This window comes from Herpailurus yagouaroundi, unplaced genomic scaffold (assembly GCF_014898765.1).
Source record: "Herpailurus yagouaroundi ecotype Mexico unplaced genomic scaffold, PumYag 28, whole genome shotgun sequence".
NCBI lineage: Eukaryota > Metazoa > Chordata > Mammalia > Carnivora > Felidae > Herpailurus > Herpailurus yagouaroundi.
In genome coordinates, this window is record NW_024412376.1 from 154106754 (window position 1) to 154118709 (window position 11956).

Here is an 11956-nt window from a genome sequence, read left to right on the forward strand (position 1 = left end):
CCATTCCCGAAACCAGCCAGGGCGTGCCCGGTTGTAGTCTGACCTAAAGGCGGGAACCAATCAAGTTCTGCTGAGTGGTTTGAAATAAAGGCGGGAACCAATCAAGTTCTGCTGAGTGTTCAAATTTAAATGTCAACCAATAACAGCTCTGTAACCTCAAAAAAATCCCTAACTTGTTTGTGCCTGTCTATAAAAGAAGCTGTTAAGATCCTTGGAGGGGCCTCTTAGCGTCACCAGCAACGAGTGTGCGGAGGACTGGGCTCGAACCTGCAATAAACGACCCTTGCCGCTTGGCTTTGACTCTGGACTCTGGTGGTTTGTTTTCGGGGGGGTCTCTCGAATCGGGGCATATCAATAAATGTTATGCAAAAAACAATACAGATTGAGGGGATTCAGAAGATGCAGGTTCAGGTTACATTATTGAATTGAATTGTCAATGTATGGCTCATTAAGAAGATAAAATCTGATCCAAAACTTCAGGGAAGTAAAGATTTTAACCATATGGCTATCTTAGGAAAAGGCTAGATGAGCAAGAAGTACAAAGGTCCAAAGGCATGAAGTGGTCAAGAAACAGAAAGTAGGTAATGTGTCTAGACCAGAGAAGGAGAAAGGGAGAATACTAGGGGATAATATGAATATTACCTGGAAATTAGGACACATAGGACCTCAGCAAGTACACCACAGTAACAGTCTAAAGAAGAAAAACCATATAACCGTATCCACTTGTACAGAACAAAAAGCATTTGACAAAATTTATCATTCGTTCCTCATTAAAATTCTCAGAAAACTAGGAAGACAAGGGAACACCCTCAACTTAATAAAGAGATCAGACATTTATACAGCTCTTATTCAACATGTTGTAGGTAGCGTGCTACAAATTACATCCAAGTCACATCTTACATCTTATAAGTTAATAAACTGTTTTAGGAGGTTAAATAACTCATTGACAGCAATCCAGCTGGACTGAGGCACACTGGTTAGATAGGTCTCATAATGATCCACTGAACAAGTTGAATGATAATCTACATGACATTGGACATGCAATAAATTGTCACAGCTAGAGACCAACTCTGTGAGAGTGATATAGCGTTAAATTTTACTGCATAGGCTATGTCAGGGTGCTAACTCATGGAAAAATCTATTTTCGGGTGAGACTATAATTGACAATGTTTGTATAATTTTTCTTAAGTTTCTAAAATCCCCCCTACAGTCATTGACAATAAATAACCAAATAACTGCTATCAATATATAGAATATTGTCCTAGAATACTCAGGTGGAGACAGAATTATAGCATATGGCTGTATTCCTTAATCAATAAATCAGGCAAACCACCAGTATTATGCATGACCCACATTGGGAAGCAAAGTCCTTTTTAGAAAAAAAATCAAGTAATAAATAAATAGTATTTAAAGAATACAATTTGGTTTAGTGCATAAACAAATGTACTTTTTCTGCCAATGATAAAAGAGCATCAAAGTACGAAGTAGATGATGCAGCACAGAAATTGTGAAATAAACCAAAAAAAGATTATCAGAATCAATGGAAAAGAGAAAGATAATTTAAGCCACAAAAGAGATGTGTTCCTTAGACATGGTGGATCAAAATAGTAAATACTTGAGTAAGAAGTAATTGGAAATTTGTAACAGACCTCCATTACCACATATATTTCTTTTAATACATAGTTTATTCAAATTTATTATATATAGCACAACATACTAATTTCTCCCTACAACCTATATTATCTTGATAAAGTAAAGCATTTTTACAGCTCTGATTTTCAAAAGGCCATTTGATTAATAAGGGATGCTAGCAGGTTGGATTTGTTAAGACTATGAACTGTGGAGACGCCATTACTGGGGCTCAAATCCTAGTGCAGCTATTTACTAACTCAGAGTCCATTTTATCTTTACTAATGGAGGATTATAATCAGTATGAATCTCACAGGGCTGTTGTGATGATAAATTAAATATTTTATGTAAAAGTGCTTAGAAGATATCTGGAAAAGAGTAAGAATTTAACAAATGATAGCTGTCATTGGTTTTTGAGAACATGGGGTGCACCATGCTAATAATGGTCACAGACTAGTGACATGATCATGAAGAAATTATTAACATGACCAATGATTCAGTGGCTTTATGCATTGTTTATTGTAATCATTAGAGATAAAGATGATGAAATTATATGAATGTATAGAAGTAATATGCAAATGATGGTGCTAGTGATTATAAATATTGTGAGATCGCTAGTATTGGTCAAGAGCAAGATGTAGTCAAATTCTGGATTTTTTTAAACTCATCTTAAGGTTTTATAGCTAAGCATTTCTATTCTAATAAAAAACCCTTTAAATTGAAACCTCTGCAGAATAGTTGGAGTTTTTAACGGGTATCAACCTCTCATACCATACTCCCACATCAATTTACTTTTATAATGCAATTTTGCAATATGAAGTTCCTTAGGAACAGAACAAACTAGTACCCAAGTGCTACTTTCATGTTAGTCTTTGAATGTCAATATCCATGATTATCATAATAAAGATTTGGGGGTCAAGATCTGCAAAACAGGATTAATTCCTTATGATATCCAATTTCTCCTTGGATTGGGCAAACTTAATTTTACAAAATTCTTCCATAGGGAATAGAATGTAATTTTTGAAAAAGAGAACATTTCACATTGCATTTATTTAGCAATTCAAATCATTTGGTGCACCAAATACCAAAAAGCTAGAATGGAAATTTATGGTTCCTACTCACAAAAAAGGTCTTTTACCTTTAGACTGGTCATCTTTCTATGTGGAATCTTGATGCATGTACCCATGTGAACCTGCTCAGGGCAGCTCTTTAAAGCCTCACACATTTCTTGGCACAAAGCACATCCTCAATGAATCATATGTAAAAAATGACAAAGTTAGAAAATACCAAAATACTCACTCCTGGCTAGAGAGAATTAGAACTGCTTCAAGGGGCATTGACATTTGACATGGGCTAATATGCATTATGAACTTACACAGTGGTTTAAAAATCAACTTTGCTCTGTATAGGGCCAGGAATCTTCTGTGTGCTGCCCAAGTTGAAAGATTTATTTCCTGATTTGGGGTACATACTTGACCCAAAAGCCATTCCGAACCATCTGCCTCCATCAGAGCAAACACTCTCATTTAGAATGCATCTATGCAAATTCTTTGTGATACAGAGTCACAGAGGACCAAATAAATCTGTGTGTGAGTGTGCGTGTGTGTGTGTATGCATGCATGCTGGGGTTAGGAACTACCTCACATGTGCCTTTGCAAAAGGTCTGTCCTGCATGGATTCTCCTTCCACGCACCCCTCACTCTCAGGACCACACTCCCCACCCCACCTTCTACACTCAGATTTGTACAACCCTCTCTTCAAAACCCAGTTCAAGCTTCTCAGATCAGGGGATCCCCTCTCTCAAACATTTAACTTTTTCTCTCCCCATGAGATTTCATCCCTTGATGCCTCTTGGTTTGCAGATTCAAATATCACCACAGTCTCAGCTTGTGCACTTTATGTCCCAATTCCTGGAGAAGAACCATGTTCTAATTGCATGAACTGGTTTGAATATGGGCCTCTGAGACCCTACTGACCATATTTCCCCTGAGATGAGAAAACTCAGTTAAGATAAACATACATTTTCCTCTGAGCCAGCACAGTTCAACCCCATATTGATGAAAGGGCATTTATTCCATTAGCTGAGACTTACTCTGTTGCTTAGAAACAATTAAACACTATTACAGACTGAATGTTTGTGTACTCCTAAAATTCATATTTTGAAATCCCACTCTCCAATGGGGTGATATCAGGATGTGGGACTATGGAAATTAATTAAAATTAGGTGAGGTAATGAGGGATTGGGATTAGTGTCCTTATAGGAGTCACAAGAGAGTTTGCTTCTTCTCTCACTGCCATGTTGAGGATACACCAAGAAGACGGCCATCTAAGAATCAGGAAGCTGTCCCTCACCACACACCAAATCTGCTGCTTCCTTCATCTTGGAGTTTCAGCTTCTAGAACTATGAGAAATACGTTTCTGTTGTTGACAAGTCACCAGTTTTGGTATTTTGTTATAGTAGCCTGTGCTGACTAAAACAAAGATAATCTATCTACATTTGCCTTCTATGTTGCTTCTCTGTTCCTCTACAAGATGAGCAGCAGTTTTGCTGGATGAGGTATTATTATTATTCCCCTCCCCTCTTCCTTCTGAGAAAATGGAGGTGAGAGAAAGATACTAATTCATTCCATTATCCAGAAATATATGTAAATGGTATTTCAAGAAGAGTGTTTCAAAGTTAGTGGTAAGTCCTCTGACTACAGAAAAAATGAGAAAACAATGAGAATTAGGCTGGGGTCAAAGGTGGGTCTAGATTATTATGGGCTTTTATAATTCACCAAAAACTTTTTTTAACTTTTTTAATGTTTTTGTTCATTTTTGAGAGACAGAGAGAGAGCACAAGCAGGGGAGGGGCAGAGACAGAGAGGAAGACATAGAATCTGAAGCAGGCTCCAGGCTCTGAGCTGTCAGCACAGAGCCCAACGCAGGACTCAAACTCAAGAACTGTGAGATCAGACCTGAGCCCAAGACAGACGCTTAACCAACTGAGCCACCCAAGTGCCCCTGAAGTTTTAATATAAACACTTGCACGATAACCAGCACTGCTACCCCTTGAGAGATGGTATAATTAGAAGAACCTAACTTCCATGCTCAAGTTCTAGAAAAATGTTCTAACATTTTTTTAACGTTTATTTATTTTTGACAGAGAGAGAGAGAGAGAGAGAGAGAGAGAGACAGACAGACAGAGCATGAGCGGGGGACGGGCAGAGAGAGAGGGAGACACAGAATCAGAAGCAGGCTCCAGGCTCCGAGCTGTCAGCACAGAGCCTGACTCAGGGCTCTAACTCACAGACCACGACATCATGACCTGAGCTGAAGTGGGACGCTCAACCGACTGAGCCACCCAGGTGCCCCTAGAAAAATGTTCTAGAAGAAAATATTCTGTCTTGCCAATATATCTGTACCTTAAACCCCCTAACTCATTCTTTGTTCAGCTCTATGACAAAAGTCATTAACTTTTACAGTTACACTATATCGTCTGTCATATATTCGTTTTGTTTTGTTTTTAAATGTTTATTTATCTTTCAGAAAGAGCACGAGCTGGGGAGGGGCACAGACAGAAGGGGACAGAAGATCTGAAGCGGGCCCTACACTGACAGCAGCAAGCCCCATGCGGGGTTTGAACTCACAGGCCGTGAGATCATGATCTGAGCCGAAGTCAGACGCTCAACCAACTGAGCCACCCAGTGTAAGAGGTCATACACTCTTAATAAGCAGAAATTTAGACAAAGGCTAGAAACTTCGGAATCAGAAAGACCTTCATGTCGACTAACATCTTTATTTGTCACCGATAAATCTTTGACTTATCTATAAAATGGAGATAATAATACTCACTCTAAACAATTGTTGTACAGATTAGTTAAGGGTAAAATTCCCCTTTTGTTCTTTCCATTACAAGTCAAGGGAAAAAGAAAATTTAAACCAAAACAAAAAGAGCCTAGTTGGCACATGAACACATGCTATCTACTTAAATGCAAGTCAAATCATCCTATGTAACTATGTCACTCCTTTTTGTTTGTTTAATGTTGCTGTCATATTAGAGCTCAAAATTTCCCCACAGCCATTATATATAGCACAATGCATTCCCAGGGGACATTTTCTTCAAGCAATTATACACATTTTAATATGATACGCTTTTAGTTTGTACAACATGTTTCATGCAAATCACATCCCAAAATGCTATGCAGAGTTAAATAATTCACTTAGAGGATTCAATAATACATAAAGGGAACTGGAAGAAGAAATTAGGAGATGTTGGCTAGACAGAGAATTGAAAACCTGAGGTTGTTAATAAAGGAATTAACTCTGGTGAAGCAAAGAATTAACAGTGAACAAAGCAATTGCTGCAGAATATGTAAAGTGCATGGAGACGCAAGATGTTATCAGAAATTTAATATTCCTTATCTGGATGACAACAGGGCCAAAGTAATGTAAAACAAAATATCATGAACAGTAAAATAAGAGAAGAGATTCCAGAAACAGAAATTAAAAAGTCTGTAGGACTTAATAAGGGAATGACAGAAATCCCTTTATCTATGTCACTGAATCCTGGATATGTTGTGCTTATAAAATACTTTGGAGTAGTAAAGAATGTGCTTCCCCAGAAGGAAATGAATGGTTAAGAACGGCAATTCCTGCAGCCTGCAGGTGCTTGAGATACTGTCATAACTCATGGAAAAGTAGAGGATTTGGATTCAAAATTAACCTGACCACGAGGCTCTCATTCCACCATGTATTACTTTTTGCTTGTTTACCTCTGCATGAGAGACTTCGCTTTGGGTTTCAGATTTTCTCATCTACAAAATGGTGCTTATGACAAATGTGCAGAGGGGAAGATCTAAGCACTCTGAAGACTGTAGAACAATCTTAAACAAACTTTACTTGTTAGCTCTTCTTGTGTCTTCTCCTGACTGGTTCCCTTGGGGCTGGACATTTCTCTGCTCATTCATACTTGGATTTATTCAACCAGCTGATGTTTTGTGAACTATTATGTTATTCCAGGGACTGATTCCACTGCTTCAAATAGTGTTGAACCAAAGAGACACAGATGCTCCATTCATAGGGTGCACAGTCCAATGGGGAAGAAAGAGATTATGGAAGCAAAAAAACAAACTGTGTGAATCCAATATGGAATTCCATAAATGCTATAAAGGAAACAAAGGAAATGTGAAAAAGAATAGAAGCTGACCTGAAAGTTAGAATATCCAGAATGTCTTTCTTTTGAGGTGACACTGGAGCTGAAACATGAATAATTAGGAGTGAACCATATGGGCAGCAGGGAAAAGTATGTTCTTGGCAGATGAAGAACATGTGTGGAGACTTTGAAGGGGGAAAGACCCTGGTGCATATGAGGGAACAGAGCGCCTTGGAACAGGGCTTCCTCTGGGCTCGGAAACTTCTGTGCTTCCTTCTATCCCAGTGTTTCTCTCACACTGTAGTATAATTTTCTGTTTCCTGGTAGACCTCTTCTACAGGACTGAAGTATTAAAATTAGGAGCTGGGTCTTTCTTCTCTGTAAATTCATCTTGTCAATTAGAGATCTTAATACCCTGTAGGTATTCCATAAATGTTTGTTTAACTAGTGAAAGGACACTAGCCCCTGGGGTATGCTACTAGGAAAGTAAATATTTTAGTGGAAAAATAAACAAGTTGAGCTACACCCCTGTATTTTGATTATATACCTCCACCATTCAATAGATCAGAAAAACCTGTAATCTAAAAGGTAGCAGAATAGCCCTAGGGTACAGATAGGAATTAGATAGTACTTATCCTCTATGATCTCAGAATATAGTGGGGAGAAGAGTAAGTAAATGAACAATTAGAGAAGTGTGTGTTAGGTTTTATGACAGATGCTATTGTGACAGGCACAAAAATCAGCCAAGGGTATCTTTGAAGGATTTCCTGGGATGGTTTCTGCTTTTTTCTATAATATTTGTTTCTTAAACTAGATTCAGTCAGCACATTCTATTTAAGAAATAATGATTGCACTTATAAAATGTGCAGAGGCTTATTAAAAATAACAATTTACAGAGACTTCTCTCAAAACATGATGGGGGTGTACATAAACAACTCCTGAATGAGTCATTAATTCGAGGTACCGTGTGAATCTCATTGGATTACTGATAGGAAAGAATACTTTAGGATATCATAGAAATCTTCATGAAAGAGGTAAAACATGGGCTGATCATGAAATAGGGAAGGAATTTTACAGAGTAAAGAGTAACAGAAGATACAAGACATAGGTAAAAATGGTAGTTACCTTAGTAGTAGTTTGTCCATATTCAAACAGGGATAGTACCTTATTATTCCTGTTTACAGATGGAAAAACTGAAGCTCAGATAGATCAAAAGTAAGTTTTCCAAGGCCACACAGTAAGTAACGAAATGAAAATATGAAACACAAATTCCAGTGCTATTTTCACATGGCTGGTTGAGATTTTTTGATGTATTGTTCCAGATAGATGGATTTATAAGTGGGAGTCAGCAAACATTCCATACCATAGATCCAATTAGTCCTAGGATCTATAAGTAACTTGCTTGAGACACTCCTGCTACTCTGTCTCTCCTCAAGCATCTTTCCCATGGAGCCTACAGGTACCAAGGAGACTGAATAGATGGTGGGTGTAATGGACTGAATTGTGCCCCCCATTCTTGTGTTGATGCCTTAACCCTCAATATGACTATATTTGGAGATAGCGCCACTAGGGAGGCATTAAGGTTAAATGAGGTCATAAGGGTGGACCCCTAATCTGATAGAAATGGAAACCTTGTAAGAAAAAGAAGAGACACATGAGAATTCTCTCTGTGTGCATGCACAGAGCCATGAGAAGACACAGTGAGAAGGTACCACCTACAACCCATGGAGAGCAGCTTCACCAGGAGCCAGCCCTGCTGGCACTTTGATCTTGGACTTCTAGCCTCCAGAACGGTGCTAAAATAAATTTCTGTTGTTTAAGCCGCCCAATCTGGCATTCTGTTAGGGTAGCCTGAGCAGACTAATACAGGCTGGTAAGGAGACAGGTGGTAATTAGCTTTTGTAAAATTCCATACCCAAGTCACAGAAGGGCTGTTGCAACCCACAGGATGATATTGGTCACCCGCACGTTACCGCCTGGCCAGTGGACCAGAGTAACTGTGATAAAACAAATCTATGAGATTCCAAGATGCAGAATTACTCTGAGCAGCCTCATTTTCTATCATGACTCTTTTTATGATCTCTTGCCCTTTATCTTGATCTGAGGCTACTGTGAACATTGCCTCTTCTTTCTTTCTAGAAAACTTCTATGGGAAGAATGGCAAACTCCATTTTACACATAAAGAAACTGAAGACAAGGAGTAAGTTGCCCAAGGTCATAGAGCCAATATTTTCCTCAGTTTTCTAGCCTGTTTGGTCTTATTTACGTATCCCTGATGTTGGACCATAGGCTCCTGACTGTGGGCTGACATTAATCTCTAATATTTCTCATTCAATATAAGAATCTATGCCCTTTCATCAAATTCCAAGTCATAACCAGAGTGGGGCAATCCTGGAAGCCCAGACACCCATCTTTGAATCTGAGTTCATCTTAAATTGAAGTAGGAAAAAGAAAATGGGTTTAGGTTAAAGCAGACAGGAATCAAGTTGAAGAATTAATACTCTGTTAAGCTGCCAAATCCTTCCTTCCCCAAATATGGAAACTGAGGCCAGAGTGGTTATGATTGTCTGAAAATCACATAGCTATCTAAAGACATTATAGTTAAGTCCATGTGTCTTATGGGAAAGGAATCATAAGTTGGAAAAAAGAAGTATGAAACTATTGTTTTGTTTAGTTTTTAGTTTGTAAATCATGAAGAAACTTCAGTGCATAGATCACAGAAAAAAAATGCATTGAGGATTTTCTATGTATCACACAAAGTATTTCACATTAGAGAAGCTATGGCGAAGCAAGCAATTTTAAGCCCAAGCCCAAATACAGGAATAAAGCTCACTAAAACACAGCAATAATAATCCTAGGTGTTCTGCAGACATATCTACAGACCTCCCTTCTCCACCTCCAAAAATTCTCACACTCCCTCCCAAGCTTATAGCCACACAGCAATCTAAATCAACTGTTTGTTCTTGCAAATCTCATTTCATAAACTGTTATATCTAATGTTGACCTCAATTTAAAGTGCATGACATCTATACTTCCCTGTACCTTCCAATTTTGCAATTCTTTCCAAAATAGCAATCACATTTTGTCCAGCAGGATGTATTTTCTTACAAACTCCGTTGCTTATTGTCCATTTCCATTTCAGCCAATACCCAGGCAGACCTTCTTGTTTTACTCCTTTATTTGTGAGCTGAAACACTAAGAGTGCATTTACTACTCAGTCAGCCATGAATCCTCCTGGGTGTAGAAGAAAAAAAAATCTACTTACCCAGAAACTCTCCATCTTCCAGGAGCCTCTGGGGGGAATTCCTATACTTTCTTTCCAGGAAAGAGTTTGGGGAGGGGTCAGTGGCCATCGACTTCTGGAAATTACAGCAAGAAGCCTGGTGTTATAAATTTTTGTTTGTCCTGCTTCCTGGAGAAAGTCTGACCTCATATAACCCAAACCTTCACCTTAGGTGAACTCCAGCATCAACTACTGTGTGAGTCATTCCAAGGGAGTGTAAGTTGGTGGGATATAATTTAGTGTTGCCCAGCAGGAAAGAAAATAACCCACTCTTTATGCCAAAACACCAGTCCCCTAACAAAGAACTCAGTCAATCAACTGGTCAAAAAGTTTTGCCTTAAAAAAAAAAATCAACTAAATGGATTATGCGTGTGTATGTGTTTTCATTTGATTAAACTCTTTTGAATTGTTTCTTGTTACCAGTGATTAACTGGAACCAAATGCTTTGATTAGATCAACAAAAGAAAAGCTCATTCACTTAAGTGCTACTATGAGCTGGTCAGGGATGTAAGATGCTTCTATGTACACCATCTCATTTAATCCTTACTAAGAATATTCTGAGAAAATTTACTAACTCCTTTATCTGCCTACATAAAATTTGGTTCCCTAAGCAGCTTGGATGATAGTCTGCATCAGTTAAATTAATCTTCAATTCAAATAATCCTAAATGAATTTTATAATTGTTATCTGTTGTCCATAGGTCACTTTTTCTTTTTTTCTTTTTTTTTTTTTTTTTTTCCCAAAAGCTGGCAGTTTCTGTTCACAGTTTGGGTGATTTAAAGACATGTACTCTAGATCAGTGGTTCTCAGCCTGAGGTGATTTTGCACACCCATACCCACTGCCCCTCCCCCAGTGGGAATATTTAGCAAAGTCTGGAGGAATTTTTGGGTTTTATAACTGTGTGAAGTGTTGGTGGGTGGAGACCGGGGATGCTGCTGAACATCTTACTGAATGGCCCTCCACATCAAAGAACCACATAGCCCAAAATGTCAACAGTGCCTAGACTGAGAAACCCTGCGCAGATATTTTCTTCTAGGTTTTATTCATTTAACACACATTTATTTAATATCTGTTATGCCCCAGGTATTTTGTTATGACCCAAGGGGAAAAAAAAAAACTAATACAGAGTCCTTGAGCTCAAGGATTTCACAGTCCACAGAGAAGAAAGAATAAAGACAATGTGCAGTGGTTGGGGTCTCATAAATGCCAGGTGGTATGCCAGAAAGCAGTGACACAACCAGAGGCCAATACAGATATAGCCCTAACCTCACTGAGTTTACAGTATCGTGAGGGAGATAAACACCAAATACTCTGTGTTTCAAAGAGGTGGAGGCTGCTTTTAGACCATTTAACCCGAGGACCAGAAAGGGTTGCCCTGTGGGACTGACATCTGGAGAAAGTTCTAAAGGATGAAAAGGGATTCATAGTCTTTGAGAAAGGCATCACAGAATGTGTGAAGATGTTACAGACTGGGGAAAACCAAAGGAAAGGCAGAAAAGCATAAGGTGAGGCTGCTGAGGTTAGGCAGGGGCCAGATGCTATGATAGATACTAATCCACCATCATGAAGTATTCTTAACCTAGACTCATTTCAAAGAGGAATTAATACCAGAGCTAGGATTTGAGAGTTGGATTGCAACTTAGGTCGGCCAACTAGGTCGGCAAAAAATCCAGGCAAAGGCAACAGAGGTTAGAGGTGGCATGGCTTGCTGGAAGGTAGCACGGGTACGAATGTCAAAGCAGGTGAGCGCTTGAGTGCCTGGAATGGAATGTCAGGATTGAAAGTAACCGGGCCCCCTGCTTCCTCGTGTTTCCTGTCTAGATACAGGGATGGTTTAAAATGACTTCTTATTTCTCTTGAATATATATGGGTGTGATTCCTAACAGACTCTTTTTTATAAGCTTTGTG

General features: G+C 38.7%; 1 long non-coding RNA gene across 1 annotated transcript in view; it reads right to left on the reverse strand.

Annotated features, from left to right (window-relative positions):
- LOC121037763 (uncharacterized) overlaps positions 1-11956 on the reverse strand; it is a 277844-nt gene that overhangs the window by 218199 nt on the left and 47689 nt on the right. The window lies entirely within an intron of this gene.